Consider the following 16,663-nt stretch of genomic DNA (forward strand, 5'->3'; position numbering starts at 1 on the left):
TATGCGATCTGTAATGGAACCAAAACATAAGCAACTTCTCACCATAACACCGTCTTCACTCTCTTTAGTGATTGTCCTGTGCCGGACTGTGTGTTTTCGTGTTGATTAAATATCTTTCCAAGGTTCTTGCAGCTTTTGATATTCTTGTAACTGTTTAAATACTTTGTGTGACACATTTGAATCGTCAAATAATTTTGTAGTTTTGAATCAGTCTTTGGATAATATATCTTTGCTGGATAACATATCTTTGCTGGATTCCAAAAAGAATAACAAAAAAATGATATAGAAGAGAGACAAAGCAGAGGCTTAGGTGTAATTCTACCACTATTGAACCAACAATTGGACCATGCCATGATTCAAATTCTGCCTTTCCTGTCTCTTTTGTAGATTAATAATGCTTAATTCTTTAAACTTTCCTTGTCACATTATGACTTTTTATTTTCAACATTACACATATTAAACACAAAATATTTTTTCAAACTCCTATAAACTCTTTCTATCAGTAAAGAAACTTTACTGTCTTTGAAACAATAGCTCACACCTCAGGCCTTATTATTCATTTCTCAAAAACCCCCTTAACACCTGTTACACATACTATAGTTCCTTATTTTTGCATTAAACTATGTTGTATTAAAACAATGTTGTTTTTAATCAACCCAACCATCTGCAGTAAACATGCTATAGCTTTCTTTATCACCATCACGATCCCTCTTATTATCACATAAATTATTTTGGTCCCATGCCAAAACACAATGTACACTTCTCCATTAAACTTCATCCCACTATAGAAAGCTTGTGAATCTATTTCAACAACACTTTATTATTAATAATACTAATTCACTAATTCACCATCCCATTATCCCCTATGGATGCTCAAGAAATTATTCTCCTGTTAATCAGTTTGATTGTTTTTTTTTTTTTCAATTCCTTTAAATGCAATGTGAAATGCGATGTAATCATTATAATTGTCTTACTCATCCACATTATATTCCTTATACTCCCCACTTTTGGGGGTGAGGAAGACAAGTATGCAGCTGTATCTAAGTTGTCCTGTGAATCATCAGCAGGAAACACTCTGAGCTGGGCATCACTGTGCCACCAGAGGAAACCCTACCAGGATAGGTTCTTGGACAGGGGAATCGGGTGACGAGGGTCAGTGAAGCAAGTCATAGAGAACTGATACGCTGAATAAACCATCTGCGGTGGTGCCTAGGCTATTTTCAGCCTCGGACCCATGTTGCTTCTTTAAGCTAGCCCAACGCAATCCCATTATATGGTGAGAGATTTACATCTATTGCACGGTCACTTTAACTGGTCCAGATTCACCCATGCACTTTATGTATGTAGTATGTCAGTGAGTTTAGGTGTCCTAATAAACACATTTTTCATGGAACAAATCTTTAGTTACAATTTCCCTGTTGGTTCATATATCCCCTATTGAGTGAAGGGATATATCTTCAAATCTGAAATCCTTCCGTAAGCTACACTATTGCATTTTATATCTAAGTTGTATACTGTCAGAGGTAAAATGTACACATCATATACAATCTACTGCTTAACCTCAGTATTAAACATATACTCAGTATTAAACATATATGTTCTTGCTTATGCATAAGTGGATGGTTTGGCTCTGACTGTGTATTCATAATGTTTTATTCATGATAAAGTGTAATATTGTATTACCTTCTATAATTTCTTTGGTTATGAACTTGAATGTATGCATATAGCATTTAAAAAAAAAAAATTACTGTATCTAGAGATTTATCATCTGGTCATACATATCTATCTATCAATAAATGTATACCAAGGCTCCACCCTCTAAGGGTTTTAACTATCTTTGGCCTAGCGCCAAATAATGATCTAGGTAGTTAACTATGTCAGCACACCGTTGACTTTTGTCTTGCGACACCTTGTGGTCTTTTCTGTAAAAAAACACAACTGTTTAATATCTGACACCAATACTTCAAATAATTTATAGCACAAAGGTATATCATCCACATACTGGTTACATTTCTTTACTTATTTCAACATATCATTCAGACTGGCCAGTCCACACAAACCGTACGTTTTTTCATGCACACCCATTACTTCCTGTGCTTCCAAGCAAACTTTTGTTGGACTGTGTTCACCCTATGAAATGTTTTGGCACATATACATATTCACTGAAAAATCACTTACAAACTTAACAACGCTCCTATTTTCTGTATAACTATTCTATACAATCATATCCCCACACTTCCTGGCTACGGAACCTGGTTCATCACTGCATATTGTGCAGTCCACTAAGAACTTTTGCAATGTATTATATCGATGCCTATACAATGAGATGGATTTTAGCAAGCATATTTTTTTACCTCACGAACCCAGGGTAAGTGATATATAAATATGCTATGCATCCAACTTAATCTGTTCCTACTTTATTCTTCCTGGAATCTTTAGAAATACCCAGGGTAACTTTTACATTAGGATTCTTCCAAATAACTTTGAAGAATTGTCTAAAAGTATGTTAATACTGGAATCGTAGTGATTAATTGCTTGTCGCAATGTTTGATTTACAGCATATACATTAAAGAATACGTATTCCTTTATCTTTCCCTATGATTTTAGCTGCTGCTTCTGCTGCCTTGAAAACTTTAGCTCACCAGAGATAGGGCGTTGTCTTCTTGACTGCCTGCCAGATGCAGATCTGTTAGCGTTAACGCTGTTAGCGTATCTCCAGCAATCTGTTGCTGGGATTTTTTTTTTTCTTATATTTTCTGATTACAGTTATGCTGTAGAAAGAAATTGGCAGCATTTTCTACAGGTTATCTGGTAAAGATATTAGCTTTTTATATTAAAACTAGAGTAGATAGTTTGTATAACAAACATTTCTAGAGTATTGCTTATGCAGAGGTTCCCAAACTGTGTGCCGTAGCTACCTGGGGTGCCTCGGACACTTGCAGGGGTGCCCTGGGTTGATGGTCTAGTACCCATTCAAATTATTCAGTGCTGGTGGCTGCCAGTCATAAAATATGTGGCCCAACAGAAGCAAATCTTGTCCCTCACCACACAACTGACTCTAAGGATGACATATAAACGCCATCTACTCCTTTTTTTTTTTTTTTTTACATTTCTTCCTAGGGGTGTTGTGAAAAAAAATTCTGATATTCTAGGGCTACATGATTAAAAAAAAAATTTGGAAACCCCTGACTTATGCTTATTATGATCTATCTTATTAGATGAAAAAAATCAAAGCTCACTGAACACTTTCTTTTTTTTCTTTACTGCGTCATGGCTTACACTGCTGCTGGAAAGGAGGGGGCACGTTTCTGCGCTAGCCCCCTAGCTCTCTGTGCTTTTACACAGCATTGGAAACTGAAGGGGTTTTCTTTTTTTTTTCTTTTCTGCTGGCAGACCTTCTTACAATATATTGCATTAAAGAATATTTGCGTATCAAACAATACCATATGGAAACTTCACTTCATAGTTAGATAGTAACATTAGATAAACACATATTTTTAACTACAGATCTACCAAAAGCCATTTGAACACGGACATCAACTTTTGTTTCCTCCGTTCACAAATATATATATATATATATATATATATATATATAAACCTTTTTATTTCAAAACTTGTAACCATGCCAATCACAGACATAAGGTTTCCATTAGACCCAGATCTGAGAATATACTTAACTGAACATTATGTTCCACACACAAAACATCATAACACAAAATTTAAATACAGTTTGCAAACTTCAATTTCTTGCAGATTTCAACAGTTTTGCCGATTTCAAAATACGCTTAGTATTGGTTGATCAGGCCAATATTATACAGCATGATTGAAATGCAAAACATAGACTGTACCCTTTGTCACAGTACTATACAAAATTTGTGCTTCTATGGAATATTTCTTCCATACATGATATGCACACTTAGGGTTAATCCTCCCTGCCCTTCCCATACGCTGGAAAAATTCGCAATCCCTGCCGGACGAGCCCCCATCTGTTGAATTCTCCTTGTGAGGATAACTAAATTAACCATCTTGTTGCTGTTTGGGTTGTTAGGTAAAATTAATGAATTGAAAATGGATTTATAAAAATCAATTATTATTTATTCAAAGGGCCACGCCCGTATACAGGGGAGAGGTAGCATTCTCTCGTCCTGTGTCAAATCATTTAACAACAACATACACGTATCAACAATGAGTTTTATATAATACAAAGTAATGCCCCTTTTGTATATCCCTCCCATATGATTTCATTCTTCTGGAATACAATGTTAGGCAATATTGGGACAATTGTCAAGAATACTAACAAGATACTCGTGATATATTGAACTGTGTCCATATTAGGAATTACATCTGGTTTCTATGAGCTTTTAGAAAGTGCGTAGTTGGAAACAATACTCAGCCAACAAAGTTGTTTTTCTCTCAGGGTGTGTATAAAGTTCAAGATGAATTTGCTATATCATCTAGCTAGAATCAAAATGGATTCTGTTATGCTTTCATATTATACTAGTGAATATGAGAACCCTTTGCTTATTGGATGTATACATAATATACGTACTATCCCGTAGTGCACACACATAAATGTTAGGCCTTCAGCAGGTTGCCTCAGTTACAGTATTCGACACCCGATACAAAAAAACAGCCATTGTGATGCCTGGACATAAGACCAAAAAAGCCACCACTTGGGTGTAAAATTATTTTTACCCAACTCCTGGCAACATTTGTGAAGGCATCTGTTCCATCTGTGAGGCCAAAGTTAGTAGAGGTAGGGACAGTAGCCATATAAGCACCTACTCCTTTTTACATAATTTGCAGTGAATTCATGAAATGTATTTTACAAGATTATAACAACTTCATCATCAACCTCCTCATTAGTGATTTGAGGTAGCCCTTCCAAAAAATGTATTGTGGGTGCCCAAACAACCCAAGCACTTCAGTCACAAAAGTATCAGACCCTGTCGCTGAAGTGCTTGGTTTGTTAAACTGTGCATGTCCTTTATAATATTATACATAAAAGTGGGTGGGAAGGCTCAAGGACAAGTCCATCTTGCACCACTTTTCTTTTCTTCTGTAATTGTGTGTGTGTGTGTGTGTGTGTACTTATACATAAAAGTGGGTGGGAAGGCTCAAGGACAAGTCCATCTTGCACCACTTTTCTTTTCTTCTGTAATTGTGTGTGTGTGTGTGTGTGTGTGTGTGTGTGTGTGTGTGTGTACAGTATGTGTGTGTGTGTGTGTGTGTGTGTGGGGGGGGGGCATTAGGAATGGTCTTTTTTGCATAAATATTTTTAGTTAAAGCTATTTTTTCATTATAGGCTGCATTTTTGTGGGGGCATTAATGACTGTCTTATTTTTTAATTGTCTTTTTTCCACTAGGTCTCACCTCATAGAGAGTATGGATCATACATTTGCCAGTGCCAACCACAATCAATTAATCTTTTTTTAATTCTTCTTTCAATGTATTTTTGGTGCTAGGCCTCACAGAAAAAAAGTTCATCAGTGTCTTCCCTAGTGGACCATACAGTTGGCAATGCCTATATCAATCAATCTTTTTTTTGTTTTGTTCTTTTATTGTTGACATAAAAAATATAAGAGTGGTGATTTACCACTATGATGCCAGGACCGACTGATTTTGTGAATCCATTAACCTTGGACCAACCGAAGGTGTAAGTGGTGGAGTATGGTGAAAACAGGGAGGACGAAGATAGTTCAGTTTCATATATTTATTAATAGCAACAATTCCAATAAGGAGTTAAATGACAATCATTAGTCACCATATATAAACTGACGTATTGCAAGGAATGGAATAAAGATAAGCATGATCAGTATTAAAGATGCATTGAAGAAATGTTCATATGAATAAGATAAAACATGCCTGGAGTTTAATGAAGAATTGTCCTATATAAAGCAATTGGTGCCAAACTGTAAGAAGTGTTAACTGGATATTGTAGACATAAATGAATAACTGTAAAAACTAGTTACTGAAGCTTAAAAGACTGAACTGAAGAACTGTGAAGAATTGTCTTTGAATAATGCAAAATGTAGATACAAATGCTGAAAGAAGTACTTGCAGGTTGTGAAGATTATACTTGAAACACTGTGAAGAGCTGCAGCAGATGACAACAACGGTGAAGAATGGGTTACGCTGAGTGATGAGATAATTAGGACCAGGATTAAGTAGAAACTTCCACAGGCTGTGTGATTATAGCAGGCAGTCACTGAACGAACAGGGCCACTTGGAGAGCGATTGACTGACAGCACAGCAGGGAGCTAGTGGATCACTTGCGGTGAAGGCTGTAGGAAGACCTCTGGGAGCGGAGGCGATATCAGGACCATTGGAATCACATAGAAAGCCACAGGGAGAGCACAGAGCTAGGGTACAGAGTAACTACAACAAAGCACTGGCCAAGAGTGAAATAATCCCAGCCTACTTATAGGCAGCACAAGCACAGGATTGGCTAACAATTACCCACAGTTGCTCACAGTTGCTGCATTTGGTCTTCAATATTGCCACCACCTATACTGCAGACACACAGAGGCGTCCCTGGCCATTTGGTCCCCGCACTCCCGGTTCCCAGAACCTGCATCACATCTGCCGCCGATCACGCCGCGTCCCCACATGGCCACAAAGCACCACGAGCAACCGTGCCGGCAATGGACGGATCCCAGAACCCGCAGCAGTGAGTGATCGGTTCATGACAGTAACCCCCCTCAAATGGTGGACTCCAGACACCTTTGAACATTGTCACAATTATTGGTGTCGAATTTTTGAACCAGCCTTGGAGCATGAACATCTTCAGCAAAAACCCAGGACATCTCCTCCGGACCATAACCTTTCCAATCAACAAGAAACTGCAGACGTCCATAACGACGACGTGAGTCCACAATCCCCTTAACCTCAAATTCCTCATTCTGAAAAGAGTGAATTTTAGGAGGTTTGGGCAGGGCAGCACAAAACGTATTGAGGATCAAAGGTTTCAGCAGAGATGTATGAAAGGCATTAGGAATTTTAAAAGGAGGCAACTTGACTTTGTATGCTACAGGATTAAATACCTTTTCTATGGGAAATGGACCAATAAACTTATGAGCAAACTTCTTAGAAGGAACTTTGAACTTGAGATTGCGAGTAGAAATCCAAACTTGGTCTCCTACCTTGTAGTTAGGTACAGCCTTGCGTTTTCTATCTGCGAAAGATTTATAAGCAGAATATTTAATCAACGATTTGCGCACACAACTCCACATTTTAGACAAACGTTGAAGCACTTGATCTGCCGCTGGGACCTCCTGAGCTGGCAAAGGATGGAACTCTGGCACACTTGGATGATAGCCAAAGTTAGTATAAAACAGTGTAGACTCTGAAGATGAATTAAAAAGATGAGCAAAGTCTGCCAATGGAAGGTAGTCTATCCAATCATCCTGTGAGGAAGATAGGAAAGTTTCAAGATCTTGATTTACTCTTTCAGTTTGTCCATCTGTCTGGGATGATATGCAGAAGAGAAATTCAACTTAATGTTTAATGAAGAACAAAGTGACCTCCAAAACTTGGCTACAAACTGTGTTTACGACCAGAAACGATCTCTTGAGGAAGGCCATGCAACTTAAAGATCTCATAAATGAATAATCTGGCTAGTGAAGGAGCTGATGGTAATTCTGTTAACTGAATAAAATGTGCAATTTTCGAAAATTGATCCAGTACCACCCAAATGGTATTCCGCCCTTTTGATGGAGGTAACTCGTCACAAAATCCATTGAGATATGAGTCCAAGGTCGTTTTGGTATAGATAATGGATGTAACAAACCTGGAGGAGAACCCTTTGGATTCTTATGTTGGGCACATTTAGGGCATGCTGCTATAAACTCCTGAACGTCGACTTTAAGGCATGGCCACCAGTAGGACTGTTGAATAAATTTAAGGGTCTTTAGGACCCCAGGATGACCCATGAAAGACGAACAGTGAGCCCAAGTAAGTAGTCATTTTTGAAGATTTGAGGCGACAAAAGTTTTGCAAGATGGAGGGACCGAGGGCGGGGAAGTTCCAGTCGTTAAAAAGGACATAGGACTCACAATGGCTTGATTCGCGGAAGCTTCATTTGATTCAGTAGAACTGAAGGACCGAGAAAGGGCAAACACTTTTTTGTTTTGAGACCCTGGACGATAGGGGAGCTTAAAATTAAATTGGGTGAAGAAAAGAGCCCATCAAGCTTGTCGTGGATTTAAACACTGAGCCGACTGCAGATAAAGAAGATTCTTATGATCAGTATATTCTGTGATGGGATGTTGTGCTCCCTCTAAAAGATATCTCCACTCCTCAAACGCCAATTTGATAGCGAGTAATTCCTGCTCCCCAATAGCATAATTACGTTCAGCCGGAAGAAACTTATGGGAGAAATATCCGCAAGGATGTACTTTTTATCTTCAAAGACTTGTGACAACACAGCTCCCACTGCTTCCATAGATGTGTCTACCGCCACTAGAGAGGGACGGTTCAAATCTGGCTGTCAAAGAATGGGAGTTGACACAAAAGCTTGCTTCAAATCGGAGAAGGCTTTGATTGCTTCAGAAGACCAGTTTGTAGGATTTGCTCCCTTGCGTGTCAGGGCTGTGATGGGAGCGACCAACGTAGAGTAATTCTTAATTAATTTCCTATAAAAATCTGCAAAGCCAAGGAATCGCTGAATCCGCTTAAGAGTCGTAGAAGTGGACCAGTCTCGGATAGCTTGTGCCTTAACAGGATCTATATGTAGCTCTGATCCGGAAATGATATAACCAAGGAATGGTATGGAAGATACTTCAAATGTCCACTTCTCCAACTTACAATATAGTAAATTTTTCCTCAGACGGGTCAGTATCTCTTTAACTTGGAGACAGTGAGAGTTCAGATCCTGGGAGAATATTAAGATATCATCCAAGTACACTACTAAACACTTGTAGAGAAGATCTCAAAAAAGTTTGTTCACATAGCTTTGGAAAACTGCAGGAGCATTACAAAGACCAAAAGGCATTACAAGGTATTTGTAATGCCCATCCCGGATATTAAAGGCAGTCTTCCATTCATCCCCTGCATGGATACGAATTAAATTGTAGGCTCCACGAAGATCTAGTTTTGTAAAAACTGTAGCTCCCTTTACCTGGTCAAATAATTCTGGAATTAACGGCAGTGGGTAACTGTTCTTCACAGTGATCTCATTAAGTCTGCGATAATCTATGCATGGTCATAAGCCACCGTCTTTCTTCTTAATGAAAAGGAATCCGGCTCCTGCAGGTAAAGAAGATGGTCTAATAAATCCTTTGGATAAATTCTCTTGTACAGTATATAATCAGACATAGCTTGAGTCTCCGGGAATGGACAGCGGATAAATCCGCCCCCTAGGAGGTGTTTTGCCCGGCACCAAATCGATTGGGAAGTCCCATTCGCGATGAGGGGGTAAGTAGTCAGTTGCTTGTTTACTGAAGACATCCACAAAAGATTGATAGACTGAAGGTAACTCGGGAAAACCGACTGACCGGAGGGGTTTAACTGAAGCTAAATAATCCTTGGTACAAGATTCACCCCACGAAAGAATTTCCATGGTTTATCAGTTGAATTGTATATTATGTTTCTGCAGCCAAGGTAATCCAAGTATCACATCATAAAAGGCTTTGAGAATCACGGAGAAGGAAATATATTCAGAATGGAGCACACCAACTGTCATCTTGAGACATACGGTTCGATGAGTAATTATGCCTTCTGGAATTCGACTTCTGTCCACTGCTGTAACAGAAACTGCTCCTTCCAGAGGCACGGTTTGAACTTTATATCATATTACAAAGGCTGTAGGGATGAAGTTCTCGGCTGCACCAAAATCTAGGAGAGCTGAAACTTTAACTGTAGAACTCTGAACTTCTAAACAAATAGGCAAAGTTGGCTCCTTCCCAGAAAGTGATTCCAAGGTAACTCCTAGCTTAACCTCTCTTGAATAAGCTAGGAGCAAGATTTTTACTGCCGAAGTTTGCAGAACTTAACGAAATGTGCAGAGGACCCGCAGTACATGTAGAGGTTACCCTGTCAATGACGAATTCATTCCTCTTCCATAAGATGAGTGTACAATCTGCATAGGCTCTTCTGTTGTCACAAGAGACTGAGACAAAGAAGGATCTTGTCGAGGTCTGGGTCGAAAATGAGAGTTAAATCACTCAACTTTGGATTTCTCTAAGCAACGCTTCCTCTAACGTAAATCAAGTTTATTGCAGACAGAAATTAATTTGTCCAGCTTAGTTGGCACATCCTGAATGGTTAAATCATCCTTGATTCTATCCGAGAGTCCATTTCAGAATGCTGTGACCAGGGCCTCTTCATTCCAGTTTAATTCTGAAGACAATGTGCGAAATTGAATAATATATTGACTAACGGGACGTGAGCCTTAATGTACACATAGAATTTCCAAAGACTCTGAGGTGGTTTTTCCCGGTTCATTAAAGATTTTCAAAAAGGATGATACAAATTATTTATAATTAGAAAGAATAGGGTCTCCCCTCTCCCACAGCGGTGACACCCACTCCAAAGCCTGACCGGACAGGAGGGCATTGACATATGTGATCTTAGAAGGGGCAGACAATAGTTCAAACTGAATCTCGCATTGATTCAGAAATTCTCTGTGTCATGTTTAAACGCAGAAAGGAGAATCACAAATTGTATGTGATCTAAGGTGTGGTTATTACCTGCAGAAATAATCACCAATAATGATTTCAAGTGACTGCATATATATAATTTTGTATTCTTTCAGCTTAGATGTGACAAAATGGCTGACAGGCAATGTCCTGCATTTGACCTCCATGCATCTAGGCTGTGTGTGAGAGAGAGTAGATTTTGTGCAATGACCAGACTAGAGGTTATAAACCCTGATAAGAGGGAGATGGTCAAATCAATCACCTGATGGAAAGTAAAGGAAGTACACATGTTTATATGACTAAGCCAGTAAACTTCCTGGCTAGTCATAAAACTATCCAGGGGTGACAAGGTAAAGATCCTCACAGACCTCACTCTTTTTGAAAGAGATTCCTACAGTATGCCTTTGGGCTACACCCCCTCCCCCTGCCTGTTGCCAAGCTCAACAGTTTGTAAAAATGGCATTTGTTTAGTGTCCAGCAGGGAAGTGGTTAGAAAATCCCAAGGGTGGAGGCCTGCTGCAGCTGAGGGCTATATCTGTCCCTCTCACTGAGTGCATATCTTGGGGATACAGCAGCTACATGCTGGAGATGACCAGGGCTATTCTGTGAAACTCCCCCACAACAGAACCACCTAAGTTGGTTTGAGTTAGTTTTTCTGTATTTTTATTACTTTTCATTTTGTTTTGAGATTGCTGTACTCTGTGTGTTTTTAAAATATTCTTAATAATCTTTGTAACACCTTTTTGTAACTAAAGCTCTGGAGTATTCTTGAAATGAAACATCTCATTTTTAGTTCTTATTCTGTAATTCTTTTGAACCAATGCCTCGTGTGGCCCATGTCTACCTACTTTTTGCAGCGTGTTTGTGATAGGTAGAAGCAAAGACTACCTGCGTTTAAATGCTAATTTCCTCTTGCTGGTGGCAGCTAAGGTGTTTGATTAATCCTGTGTGTCAAAAGGGACCCACACATCACATGTGGAAATTCTCAAATTGGCGTATTTATAGAATTGGCCGACAGCGTTGTGACACTCTGCAAAGCTTTGGAGTCCCATTATATAGGCACCGTAACTGGAGGAACCACTGTGGAAGCAGGGACCAATGGAGTTGTAAATTGAACTTTTGGTGTCATTACAGCTGTATGAAGAGCATCCAGATGATCCGCCATAGTTTGCATGAACTCAACTATTTGTGTCTGTATAGATTCCTTATTATCCAGACGGGAAAGAATATTTGCCGCAGCACTGCCTCCTGCGGTTTGTTCACCCGATGGATCCATGGGGCCAGTGCTTACTGTCAGGACCGATTGATTTTGTGAATCCGTTAACCTTGGACCAACCAAAGGTGTAGGTGATGGAGTATGGTGAAAACAGGGAGGACGAAGATAGTTCTGTTTCATGTGTTTATTAATAGGCAACAATTCCAATAAGGAGTTAAATGACAATCATTAGACACTATACATAAACTGACGTATTGCAATGAATGGCATAAAGATAAGCATGATCAGCATTAAAGATGTACTCAAGAAATGTTCATATGAATAAGATAAAACGTGCCTGAAGATTAGTGAAGATTTGTTCAATATAAAGCAACGATTGGTGCCAAACTGTAAGAAGTGTTAACTGGATATTGTAGACGTAAATGAATAACTCTAAAAACTTGTTACTGAAGCTTAAAAGGCTGAACTGAAGAACTGTGAAGAATTGTCTTTGAATAATACAAAATGTAGATACAAATGCGGAAAGGAGTATTTGCAGGTTGTGAAAATTATACTTGAAACACTGTGAAGAGACAAAAAGGGGGGGGGGGGGGTTTGGGGATGCCGCACAGGAAAAAATATGTATAGTAATGAAAAATGAAAAAAAGTTATCTCCGAGAAAAGCTGACAGTTTAGACAATAGTCTAAAATAAATCACCTTCTACCAATAAGAAAAAATATATCTGTGGGTAGAAAAAATGGTGATTGTCAGCGGTGCTCCCAAAGGTCCAAACGTATTTGAGAATATGAAAGGAGACAAGAAAAAGTGACCTTGGTTGGGAGCACTCACTCCCGGAGAAATACTTACAATTATGATATATGTATGAGTAGTAATATAACAATAGAATAATTAAGTTAAAACGTAACTTTTATTAGTCTATATTTCATAAAAAATTAGGTACATTAATTGAAATGACTAGGGAAGTGAAAAAACAAAAGATACCCGATTACTAGTAGAATGGCTTTGAACTTTCTAAGCCATACATAAATTCAATCTGCGAACATTTTGATAGATTGTTACTGTGGTGTTTCAGTATCTGGCAAGCATATGCCCATCCTTCCGTGGATTCAGTGCAGTCACCAATTCAATTCCACTGGAAACCTACAACACCAGGTATTCCTAGGTGGTCTCCCACTGAAGTACTGACCCGGCCCAACACTGTATTGCCTCCAAGATCAGACGGGGTTGGGCATACCCAGTGTGGTATGGTAGTAGGTGACGTGTGAAAAAAAGGGCAGCGAGTGCAGTTATTATGTAAAGGATGTGTGTTATTGTGCCAGTTTAGCTGCATATATTCCCCCTATTAAATATTTTGTTGACCCTCATTGCACCAATTAGCGACCCAGACACATGGGTATGCAGAGGTTAAATCATATGGTCAACAGGGGTTGATGACATAAGCCTCTGTTTTTTCTGTACGGAGCGTGAGGCAAGACAAGGAAAATAGCCTATTATAATTTTAAGGCATGTACATTAGACAGACACAAATTTAGATGAAAAAGAGTGTCAGTTATTTCAGATTGAAACTACTTTTCATGAAAGCCTTGATTGGGTGATATTTTCTGATACGTAAATATAAATAGAAAAATTGTCCATGCTGAATATCAAGTATGGTATTTAATTTGTATCAGAGGGCGGAAAAACTCGCTTATAATGGCACAAAGATAAATCAGTAAATGTGCTTCAAAAAGTATTTGTTGCAATATTAGACAGTGCAATCATAAACAGTCGCATACCAGCAGCTTGATACAACAGGTACAAATGTTGCCATAGATCTGACATGGACTGATACTTGGAAGCCAAATGTAAGTTGTAAAGAGAAACACACACCGCTGCAACTACAGCTGCCCTGCACTATATTATAAGTATGTTATCAATCTATGTCTTTTGTTCACGCTACCCGTGAACAAGCTCACTGCGAAACGTACGTTGGGTACGTGATTAAGGGTCACGGAGAGCGCTCTCACGTGACCGGACTTAGACCAGTGACGGAGGAGAGGAGATCGGGCGAGGCGTCCAGTCTGCATATTGCATGGACTTCGGCGGCTCGGCGGCACCTGATGGGACGGGGAGGCGCACAGCCCAATAAGTATCTTTTCCCCCTTCCCCCCTGCTCACTTTCCCTTTTTTGTTATTATATAGCCATACGCCTATTTGGGCTATTCTACTATGCTCGTCATTAATATCAAGCATATGTTGAAATTAATCATCGCTGGTGCTGTTTATGATTAACTGCACCGTTACCCGTGGAAATTCAGCATCTAAGTTTGGCTTGCAAATGTTTTAAGCTGTTCTGCATGTTTTAGGTGCTGTGTATGACTAACTGCACCGTTTCCTGTGGTATTTAGGTGCTAAATTTGGCTTGCAAATGATTTAAGCTGTTCTGCATGTTTTAAATATGTAAATTGGCAGCAAGTATTTTTTCAAGCACATAACCAATCATCACAGGTATTTTATATGATTAACTGCACTATTACTCGTGGCACTCAGCCGCCAATTTTGGCTTGTAAATCACTCAGGCTGCTTTGTATGTTTATAAAGACATAGATTGATAACATACTTATAATATAGTGCAGGGCAGCTGTAGTTGCAGCGGTGTGTGTTTCTCTTTACAACCTACATTTGGCTTCCAAGTATCAGTCCATGTCAGATCTATGGCAACATTTGTACCTGTTGTATCAAGCTGCTGGTATGCGACTGTTTATGATTGCACTGTCTAATATTGCAACAAATACTTTTTGAAGCACATTTACTGATTTATCTTTGTGCCATTATAAGCGAGTTTTTCCGCCCTCTGATACAAATTAAATACCATACTTGATATTCAGCATGGACAATTTTTCTACAGGTTGAGTATCCCATATCCAAATATTCCGAAATACGGAATATTCTGAAATATGGAATTTTTTGAGTGAGAGTAAGATAGTGAAACCTTTGTTTTCTGATGGCACAATGTAAACAAACTTTGTTTAATACACAAAGTTGTTAAAAATATTGTATTAAATGACATTCAGGCTGTGTATATAAGGTGTATATGAAACATAAATGACTTGTGTGAATGAACACACATTTTTTTAATGCACAAAGTTACTAAATATATTGGCTAAAATCACCTTCAGGCTGTGTGTATAAGGTGTATCTGAAACATAAATGTATTCTGGGCTTAGACTTGGGTCCCATCACCATGATATCTCATTATGGTATGCAATTATTCCAAAATACGGAAAAATCCGATATCCAAAATACTTCTGGTCCCAAGCATTTTGGATAAGGGATACTCAACCTGTATTTATATTTACGTATCAGAAAATATCACCAAATCAAGGCTTTCATGAAAAGTAGTTTCAATCTGAAATAACTGACACTCTTTTTCATCTAAATTTGTGTCTGTCTAATGTACATGTCTTAAAATTATAATAGGCTATTTTCCTTGTCTTGCCTCACGCTCCGTACAGAAAAAAACAGAGGCTTATGTCATCAACCCCTGTTGACCATATGATTTAACCTCTGCATACCCATGTGTCTGGGTCGCTAATTGGTGCAATGAGGGTCAACAAAATATTTAATAGGGGGAATATATGCAGCTAAACTGGCACAATAACACACATCCTTTACATAATAACTGCACTTGCTGCCCTTTTTTTCACACGTCACCTACTACCATACCACACTGGGTATGCCCAACCCCGTCTGATCTTGGAGGCAATACAGTGTTGGGCCGGGTCAGTACTTCAGTGGGAGACCACCTAGGAATACCTGGTGTTGTAGGTTTCCAGTGGAATTGAATTGGTGACTGCACTGAATCCACGGAAGGATGGGCATATGCTTGCCAGATACTGAAACACCACAGTAACAATCCATCAAAATGTTCGCAGATTGAATTTATGTATGGCTTAGAAAGTTCAAAGCTATTCTACTAGTAATCTGGTATCTTTTGTTTTTTCACTTCCCTAGTCATTTCAATTAGTGTACCTAATTTTTTATGAAATATATACTAATAAAAGTTACGTTTTAACTTAATTATTCTATTGTTACATTACTACTCATACATATATCATGATTGTAAGTATTTCTCCAGGAGTGAGTGCTCCCAACCAAGGTCACTTTTTCTTGTCTCCTTTCATATTCTCAAACACTGTGAAGAGATGCAGCAGACAACAACGGTGAAGAATGGGTTAAGTTGAGTGATGAGAGAATGAGGACCAGGATTAAGTAGAAACTTTGACAGGCTGTGTGATTATAGCAGGCAGTCACTGAACGAACAAGGTAACCTCTCACAGGCCTCCAGTAATCCACTTGTTGCCACTTGGAGAGCGATTGACTGACAGCACAGCAGGGAGCTAGTGGATCACTTGCAGTGAAGGCTGCAGGCAGACCTCCGGGAGTGGAGGCGATATCAGAACCACTGGAATCACATAGAAATCCACAGGGAGAGCACAGAGCTAGGGTACAGAGTAGCAACAACAAAGGACTGGCCAAGAGTGAAATAATCCCAGCCTACTTATAGGCAGCACAAGCACAGGATTGGCTAACACTTACAGGTGCTCACAGTTGCTCACAGGTGCTGCATTTGGTCTCCAACATGGCCACCTCCTATACTGCAGACACACAGAGGCGCCACTGGCCATTCAGTCCCCGCACTCCCGGCTCCCAGAACCAGCATCACCTCTGCAGCCAATCATGCCGCGTCCCCACACGGCCGCACAGCATTGCGAGCATCCGCAATGACAACGGACAGACCACAGAACCCGCAGCGGTGAGTGATCGGTT

General features: G+C 39.3%; 2 pseudogenes; one reads left to right on the forward strand and one right to left on the reverse strand.

The window, feature by feature from the left end:
* Window positions 1-12,991: 12,991 nt before the first annotated feature.
* On the reverse strand, window positions 12,992-13,110 carry LOC134939203 (5S ribosomal RNA; annotated as a pseudogene).
* Window positions 13,111-15,545: 2,435 nt separating this feature from the next.
* Window positions 15,546-15,664, forward strand: LOC134939204 (5S ribosomal RNA; annotated as a pseudogene).
* The last annotated feature ends 999 nt before the right edge of the window (window positions 15,665-16,663 follow it).

This window comes from Pseudophryne corroboree, chromosome 6 (genome assembly GCF_028390025.1).
Source record: "Pseudophryne corroboree isolate aPseCor3 chromosome 6, aPseCor3.hap2, whole genome shotgun sequence".
NCBI classification, from domain to species: Eukaryota; Metazoa; Chordata; class Amphibia; order Anura; family Myobatrachidae; genus Pseudophryne; species Pseudophryne corroboree.